Source organism: Centruroides sculpturatus, unplaced genomic scaffold, assembly GCF_000671375.1.
Source record: "Centruroides sculpturatus isolate CEXI.00-Female unplaced genomic scaffold, Cexi_2.0 scaffold3435, whole genome shotgun sequence".
Lineage (NCBI taxonomy): Eukaryota > Metazoa > Arthropoda > Arachnida > Scorpiones > Buthidae > Centruroides > Centruroides sculpturatus.
Window position 1 is genome coordinate 1 of NW_019387522.1, and position 10,039 is coordinate 10,039.

Below are 10,039 nucleotides of genomic sequence, written 5' to 3' on the forward strand. Positions count from 1 at the left end.
ATATGTGATATATGTCTTGAAAAGTAATCCTAACCAAAGATACTATGATACAAAGATATGCTATGATAGTTCACAGCATATCTACATCAATATAACTTAATTTACTAGAAGCAATAAAACTTTGTCATATATGGAAGAAAAATTAAATAAGATAGAGATAAAAATTTAGGCTTATTCATTAATCTTCTCAAAGTGTGAGCAAAATATTATATTCCTTTCAAAATATTAACTATAATTTGAATTTGTGCAAACATATATTATTTTCTTATTAGGATTCTCATTAAACAGAGTAATTATTTATTTTAATCTTTAATTTAGTGATAATTTATTAATTGTAATCAAATATAATAAAAAAAAATTGTAAAATCTATATGTCATCATTTTTAGATTAGATAACTTGAGAATTATAAAAAAAAAAAAAAAATGTGAACATAAATATATTGAATAAACTTCAACTTTCGTTTGATAAAACTCAAAATTCTGGCTTATTGGCGCACACAAGTTGCTACTGTTTCTCTAGCACTTTTGGACAATTAAATTTACCTTAAAGAGTGAAAACTGACAGAACTTTGCTATAAAATTATTTGAAAGTGTTTGTGGCATCAGCCAGTTTTTTTGTAGAGTTTTGATGTAATTCATCTGCATCAATAATGAAATGGTGTTGATGATTGATGACTTTTTAATCATTGAACTTTCTATATATGCTAAGAATTACTATTATAATAAAACACATTGATGTGAAATAAATACTCTATCAACTGGATAAATAGACAAAAAGAAAAACACACCTTTAAAAATCCAGTAAATAAATTTACTAATAAAAACGTTTTCGATCGGTTTAACCGATCCTCTTCAGTTATGATGAAATAGAATGTGAAAGTAGAATGTAAATTTTAAAATAAACGGTAAACCATAATTCCAAAATAAATACATAAATACATAATTGAAATCATAGGTGTGAATAATAAAGAAATAACTACAGAAATAAAATAAATAATTTAAAAAAAAAATGAAGAGTGGTTTTGAATTATTTCCCCTTTTTAAGAGGAATACATAGTAAAGTGGCCAGAGCTAATAATCTCCAGGTTGTAATTGATGCAACCCAATGATATTCAGAATTTTAAGGAATGATAAAAAACTGTATAACTATAATTTGGCCGCAGAGATTTACTCCATCCTGTTAATCGACCAACATTTCGAATCAAAACTGGTCTATGGTGGGTGCCACTATGCGCAACTTACAATGGCTTATAAGTATACAATTGATAAAAATCTCGATAGCACTGTGCTGACAGCTTATGCACAACATCAGGACATTCAGGTGCAATGGGAGCAGGCATCGATCATCAAACCAACATTGAATATAAATACTATGAGATATTTTGAAAGATTGGAGGTTTTTAAAGCACACAAAAAAACCGGTTGCATTAACCATAGAGACACTGACAACTTGGCTACTGCATGGCAGTCTTTTTATGAAAGTTAATTTTATTAAGGGACATTTATTTGTCTATTTTTACTTTTTATTATTTATTTTATTTCTGTAGTTATTTATTTATTATTCACAACTATGATTTCAATTATGTATTTATTTTGGAATTATAGTTTATCATTTATTTTTAAATTTACATTCTATTTTCACATTCTATTTCATCATAACTGAAGAGGATCGGTTAAATCTATCAAAAATGTTTTTATTAGTAAATTTATTTGCTGGATTTTTAAAGGTGTATTTTTCTTTTTGATGTGAAATAATTTATATATTTAAGTTAGAGAATCAGTTTACTACAAAGTTAGCTATAACAATTTATAAGAAGTCTGTAGATCTATCTGAAATAATAATAATAATAATATTAATTACAACTGAAAAACAAAGGTGTTATTCTCTAGCAAAATAAAATATAAAATCTGTTGACTTATTTCATAAACTTGGAATTATATGAATTTAATTACATAGTGTTATCCATAAGAATAAATCCATATGTTTACAATTTGCATATAAGTATATATTATATTCATTTATAAAATACTTACATTCATATAATTTTTGTTCTAATTACTTTCAAATGTTGCTTTCAAATTTATTTTATATATCTTAAGAAACAGAAGATTTTTAAAAATTTTTGTTCACAGTTTGCATTTAACATTGAGTTGTTTTTTAATATTTTAGAAAGAAATGTTGAATTTAAGTTTGCTAACAATGGTTTAGTATCAAAAAGTTAATTTGATATTGTAATTTTAGATTAATATGTTTTGTTTTTAGTCAAATCACATTGACCTCTCCATATATCAGGTTGTCATATCAGACACACCATGGAGAAAGTTGTATGGTGAATATTTAAAATTTTTCAAATTCATTATTCATAACATTTCAAATTATTTCACATTCTAGCTCAACCAAAAACTAAACCCTCAAAATCTCACAGTGACTCTACATCATCTAGTCAAGAACAAGCAGGTAGTATTAAAATTATGAAAAAGCATTTATCTCATTTAGTATTTATCTTACATTAAACTGTTGTGGCTAACAAATTAAATTTTCAGATATTTTAGACAATGTAGATGTTCCTTCACAAATAGNTTACCTTAGAAGTTCACCAACAAATAGATCTACTTATTAAACAAGCAACATCACATGAAAATCTATGTCAATGTTACATTGGATGGTAAGTCTTTTTTTTCCAAAAAAAAAAAGTCTACAAAGAATCCAAATTCAATTATTTCATCATTATTCTTTATCACTATTTTTTTCATCATATCATTAGGTAAATTCTCTTAATTTTTCATTAAAATTCTCTTATTGGATCATAATATTATTTGCTAACAATTATAATTATCATAATTTCATGTGGGTAAGCCCAAAATGCCTAAATCAGCAAATACTTACAGAAAATTTGTAGAATAGAAATAAAATCTGCATAACTTGTGCCACTGAATCCTATGGAGTGGTCATTCAAAGAATGACAATTACTGGTATGCAGATTAGAACATATCTCAAACATTAAAACATTGTTCTTTTCTGTTTTACTTTTATTAGTAATTCATTGTAGATATATGTAAACAACCAAGTTTGAATATTCTATAATAATCAATTCATTAAATGCCATGTTATTTGGGCTATATTTTAGCTATTAACAATTTATATAAAATAATTTATTCTAAAGGTAAGAGGTTAGACTGTTCTCTTATTTTACTAATAATTACAATTTTTAAATTTAATTTTATTCAAAAAGTAATGTAATTATTTATATTTTTACTTTCCTGGTTGTTATATATAACAGAGGAAAAGTATGGTGATCAGTCAAAAATGATCCCCCCAGATTTTTACATTTTTGGACTCGGGACCTTGAAACATCAAGAAATGCAAAAAAGATTGAGGTTTATTCTGTATGTATGGATATTAGTGTGTGGGTGGGTGAGCATGATTTTGTTTACTCTGTTTGAAGCTTAATAACTCCTGTGCTTTTTGTTGAAAATCTCTGAAATTTTGCAGGGAGGTTTGTTAATTAGGGGATTGATGCCGTTCAATTTTGGTGATTAATGGTTAAGGGGTGGAGAGATAATTGGAAATCGTGTGTATCTCCAGTAGGATTGGACTTGTTGATGATTTTACTCATTATTAGCATTTACAATTTTTTATAAAACCCATCCCTACCCTCAAAATTAAGATTTTTGCCATTTTATAATAATTAAAAATATAAGATTTTTTAAAATAAAATATCATAACAAATGCCATCACCAAATGTTGCTGGGAAAGTTAAGCAACGCATTGCTGGATTTTTTAGATTATAGTAGTAATAAAAAAAGCAATACATTAACGTATAAACTTAGAATTATTTTCTAAATAGTTCTCTGAATTGATGACATTATATATGGAGAAGGAATTAACCAGAAATTTATTAGTTTTCAAGATACAGGTTCAAGTAGAAATGTCTAACAATAATAACAAACAGAGCCATTGCCCATGTAAAAAGGAATAAGGACAAGCACTAAAATTGAAACCATATTAAAAGCTTGGTTATTTTAGCAAGAGTAGTGCTGGGTATATCTGTTAGTTATGTATAATATGTAATTAATGATGTAAAATAACTCTCAAAAACCTGTAGATATGTATCCTGTTCTTACAGTGTTATGCCTTTCTGTGCAGTTTCTTTTGCACTGTTGAAGCTCTATAATCACTTGAACAGTGTTGCATACAGATGCTCTCTCTCCATAAACTACAGATAATTTATGAGCACTAGCATTCTATTGTCAGATATTCAACATAATTTGCATCTATTGTTGTATATGGTTATTTCTGCTATTAATAAATACTTTGTATTTTGCAACTGTTGTTTATGCAGTCAAACCATTAGATTCAGTAAGGATGATCAAACTACAATGACCAAGGCCGTTTGGTGACAGAATGATATAATAAGATTAAATTGGATAATTATAGTATAATCTTATTATATCATTCTAATTTATGCAATCTTACACTTTGTTTGCTGAAATAGCAACTTCATCTAAATCATTTCAGAAAAATCTCTATACTAACTTAATGGGATTCCTGTCTAGAGCTTTAAAACATGGACAGTAATCACAATATGTTTTTTATACTATAAATTATTATCAGACAGATATTGTAAAGAAATTGCATTGATTATTCTATCAACACTTCTCGGTGTTTTTCATTGAAAATACTTTTTAGAATATTGTAGATTTTCACTTTTAATACAACCTAGTAGATAAATTTTGTTTGATTTAAAATCTTATTACAGCATTACAAATCCTTCTTAAACATATAAAAAACAGGAAAAAACTGTCTTTTGATGTTATTTTTAATAAGATTAAAAATTTAATCCTAGTTTTTTTCCTAGTTTTTGCTTGATGATAGTAAGTTTGTTTTACTGAAAGAGCTAAAAAAAAAACAAGTGTAAGTTTTAAGTTGTATTATGTTTTTAATCTATTAAAGACAACATCAAAAGACAGCTGTTCCTTGTTTTTATATGTTACAATTTGATGTTTTAAAGTTGAATCATCATAAACTTCAGAGATTACAGGTCAAAATATGAAAATAGTATGCAAAAGTACAGCTTTTAGATCTATTAATACTTTCAAAGTTTTAAATTTTTACATCTACTAGAACCAGACAAATAAACCTGGCAAAAATAGACATACTGTATATCTAATGATGACAAACTGCTAAAAAGATTTAAAGGATAAATAAATTATGTATGCACTTTAAAAATTATGCATATTCTTAATATCATTCACATAAAGTATAATATTTGAGATAAAGTAATTTTCTCCTGTAATTAATAAAGCCATTGCTGTATTATTTAATTTAAATGATTAGGTTTAAGATTGTACAGATTTTGTGTGCTATACTTTCTGTGGTATCTATGTACAGTGGAACCTCTATATNGGTTATGGAGTTGTCGTTTACAAGAATATTTTTTACTTTATTTATCTTTAAATAATTTCATAAACTTGAGTTAAATAGAATAAAGTTACAGTATTGTATTTTAATGATTTCATAGCATATTGCTAACATTTAATCACATCTATACAGTATATTCCTAAATGTATGTGTAAATTGACTACAAGTATAATTATTCTGTGTAGTAAGTATTATTTTCATAAAATGTGTGATTACTTTATTTGTGAAATATGCATTTTTTTAATTTCACAAATCCTCTATTTTTTTCATCAGCAAGTGTTTTTTATATAAAATAAGCTTAGTTTTTCAATGTTAAACTTTATCTTTGGTTATGTTGTATTAATTGACATTTACGTAAACATCGATACCATCAACGCACATTTAGCATTGTTTCTTTAACAATGACATGTAAAGACAAATACTATCGATATAAAAACAAAATATCAGTTACGATTTTATTATACAGTACAGTATTATACAGTATTTAATAAGCGATTTATTTTTACAATAAATCGCTTATTAAAAATTTGTGTAATATGTTTTTCAGTAAAAATTATAAATGCTGTAATTGTAAATTTTTAAAAATAAATATGGAATATATAATAGAACAAACAAAATTTATAAAATTACNGGGAAAGTTAAGCAACGCATTGCTGGATTTTTTAGATTATAGTAGTAATAAAAAAAGCAATACATTAACGTATAAACTTAGAATTATTTTCTAAATAGTTCTCTGAATTGATGACATTATATATGGAGAAGGAATTAACCAGAAATTTATTAGTTTTCAAGATACAGGTTCAAGTAGAAATGTCTAACAATAATAACAAACAGAGCCATTGCCCATGTAAAAAGGAATAAGGACAAGCACTAAAATTGAAACCATATTAAAAGCTTGGTTATTTTAGCAAGAGTAGTGCTGGGTATATCTGTTAGTTATGTATAATATGTAATTAATGATGTAAAATAACTCTCAAAAACCTGTAGATATGTATCCTGTTCTTACAGTGTTATGCCTTTCTGTGCAGTTTCTTTTGCACTGTTGAAGCTCTATAATCACTTGAACAGTGTTGCATACAGATGCTCTCTCTCCATAAACTACAGATAATTTATGAGCACTAGCATTCTATTGTCAGATATTCAACATAATTTGCATCTATTGTTGTATATGGTTATTTCTGCTATTAATAAATACTTTGTATTTTGCAACTGTTGTTTATGCAGTCAAACCATTAGATTCAGTAAGGATGATCAAACTACAATGACCAAGGCCGTTTGGTGACAGAATGATATAATAAGATTAAATTGGATAATTATAGTATAATCTTATTATATCATTCTAATTTATGCAATCTTACACTTTGTTTGCTGAAATAGCAACTTCATCTAAATCATTTCAGAAAAATCTCTATACTAACTTAATGGGATTCCTGTCTAGAGCTTTAAAACATGGACAGTAATCACAATATGTTTTTTATACTATAAATTATTATCAGACAGATATTGTAAAGAAATTGCATTGATTATTCTATCAACACTTCTCGGTGTTTTTCATTGAAAATACTTTTTAGAATATTGTAGATTTTCACTTTTAATACAACCTAGTAGATAAATTTTGTTTGATTTAAAATCTTATTACAGCATTACAAATCCTTCTTAAACATATAAAAAACAGGAAAAAACTGTCTTTTGATGTTATTTTTAATAAGATTAAAAATTTAATCCTAGTTTTTTTCCTAGTTTTTGCTTGATGATAGTAAGTTTGTTTTACTGAAAGAGCTAAAAAAAAAACAAGTGTAAGTTTTAAGTTGTATTATGTTTTTAATCTATTAAAGACAACATCAAAAGACAGCTGTTCCTTGTTTTTATATGTTACAATTTGATGTTTTAAAGTTGAATCATCATAAACTTCAGAGATTACAGGTCAAAATATGAAAATAGTATGCAAAAGTACAGCTTTTAGATCTATTAATACTTTCAAAGTTTTAAATTTTTACATCTACTAGAACCAGACAAATAAACCTGGCAAAAATAGACATACTGTATATCTAATGATGACAAACTGCTAAAAAGATTTAAAGGATAAATAAATTATGTATGCACTTTAAAAATTATGCATATTCTTAATATCATTCACATAAAGTATAATATTTGAGATAAAGTAATTTTCTCCTGTAATTAATAAAGCCATTGCTGTATTATTTAATTTAAATGATTAGGTTTAAGATTGTACAGATTTTGTGTGCTATACTTTCTGTGGTATCTATGTACAGTGGAACCTCTATATTCGTAATATTCGATATAAATCACATTTTGATGACTTTTTCTCCCCCATATTCGTCAGTATTTTCTGTATTCATCATCATCCCCAATACCGGCAGTGACACTACAATTGCAAGCCCGTGCCGATCATCTAACCGTGTTAGCTTAATGTTGCCAATTTAGCTAATATTTTGCTAGATTTAGTGGATTTATGAACAATCTAGCTATGCAAATTACCTAAATTATAATAGCCTAGCTATTTTTATAATGCTATCTAGCTATAAAAAATCAAACAATTTTAATGGAAACAAAATGATTTGAATATTTTTATTAAAATGTTTGTTTGTTTGGTTAAGTTATGGCAACACTACACTTGGGCGATCTGCCTAGAGGGATGCCTTCCTGGAGATCTTTTTAAGGGAAACTGGCCTCTATTTAGGTGTTAAAGACATGGAGAAAACCTGGAAAACTCCACATGGCTAGCCCGTTTGAACCCATGATCAAACTGCCAATGTTCAGGGAACGAAGATCGCTTGGCCACTGGTGAACCTTTATTAAAATGTCTAGGTATAAATTTGAATTTTGAGTTGGCAACACTGTCGGCTAGCTATAGTTAATCAGTCTTTGTGTGATTGTCGTGAGTGTTCTTGGTTTCACGCATTGATTATTTTCAAAATTTAAAGTTCTAATGGCTTCAACAAAGTACACTGAAGAAAAACAGCAAAAAAGGAAAGCTGTTAGAACAACAATAGAGATAAAAAAAAGTTATTGCTAAGTCTGAAAATGGACTAAGTAGAGAGGTTGTGGCCAAAGTTTTGATCTCTAAAACATGAATGTTGAACATTGAGTGCCGCCATCTTGTAAGCCTAAAAGTTTGATAATGGCATTTGGAACATCAAGCATTATTCCAATGATGTTCCAAATGCCATTGTCAAACTTCTAGGCTTACAAGATGTTGGTGCTCAACGTTCAATGTTCACATTTTAGAGATGAAAACTTTGACTGCAACCTCTCTAATGTTTCCACTTTAGCCAAAGAATTTAATATGCCAAGATCATAATTGGAATTGCCTAATATTTTAATTGATGGTATGTCTTCTTCTAAACAATAATAACCTTACTCTTCTTTCCCTTCTACCACTATACTGTATTTATTTAGTATAATAAAGTTTTACAAACAACAAAATTTTTATTCTTGTATCTTTTTTTAGGATGGGAATGGATTAATTGAATGTCAGTTATTGATTGAAAAAACTGTTGAGAAAAATTGTTTCTATATTCATCATATTCCATATTCGTTAGGTCCTTAGGAATAAATTAATGATGAATATAGAGGTTCCACTGTAATAGGAAAATTTCCAATTGTATTATAAAACTGCACATTTCTGTTTTTTTTTTCTAATAAACATTTCGGCTTATGTTTGAATAGCAAAGGGATAAGTACTTCTAGTGTTACAAATACTTAAATGTACACAGTATATACCAGACATGGGCAAATGTGGCTCTTTTTGAGTTACATGCGGCTCTTGCTGAAAGTGTTAATTTCTGCTTTTTATTATTATTTTTACAATTTTATTTCCACAATTTTGTGAAAATATGTTTATTAAAAAAATTCAATATTTGTTTTATATTATATTTATATTATATAATAAAATCGCGNACTTCAACTTTTGTTTGATAAAACTCAAAATTCTGGCTTATTGGCGCACACAAGTTGCTACTGTTTCTCTAGCACTTTTGGACAATTAAATTTACCTTAAAGAGTGAAAACTGACAGAACTTTGCTATAAAATTATTTGAAAGTGTTTGTGGCATCAGCCAGTTTTTTTGTAGAGTTTTGATGTAATTCATCTGCATCAATAATGAAATGGTGTTGATGATTGATGACTTTTTAATCATTGAACTTTCTATATATGCTAAGAATTACTATTATAATAAAACACATTGATGTGAAATAAATACTCTATCAACTGGATAAATAGACAAAAAGAAAAACACACCTTTAAAAATCCAGTAAATAAATTTACTAATAAAAACGTTTTCGATCGGTTTAACCGATCCTCTTCAGTTATGATGAAATAGAATGTGAAAGTAGAATGTAAATTTTAAAATAAACGGTAAACCATAATTCCAAAATAAATACATAAATACATAATTGAAATCATAGGTGTGAATAATAAAGAAATAACTACAGAAATAAAATAAATAATTTAAAAAAAAAATGAAGAGTGGTTTTGAATTATTTCCCCTTTTTAAGAGGAATACATAGTAAAGTGGCCAGAGCTAATAATCTCCAGGTTGTAATTGATGCAACCCAATGATATTCAGAATTTTAAGGAATGATAAAAAACTGTAT

At 27.0% G+C, this 10,039-nt stretch overlaps 1 long non-coding RNA gene across 1 annotated transcript; it reads left to right on the plus strand.

The window, feature by feature from the left end:
• Positions 1–2,208: 2,208 nt before the first annotated feature.
• Positions 2,209–2,580, plus strand: LOC111616466. Its single transcript, XR_002755252.1, has 2 exons — positions 2,209–2,458; positions 2,545–2,580. It is a non-coding gene; the product is annotated as an uncharacterized LOC111616466 (long non-coding RNA).
• The last annotated feature ends 7,459 nt before the right edge of the window (positions 2,581–10,039 follow it).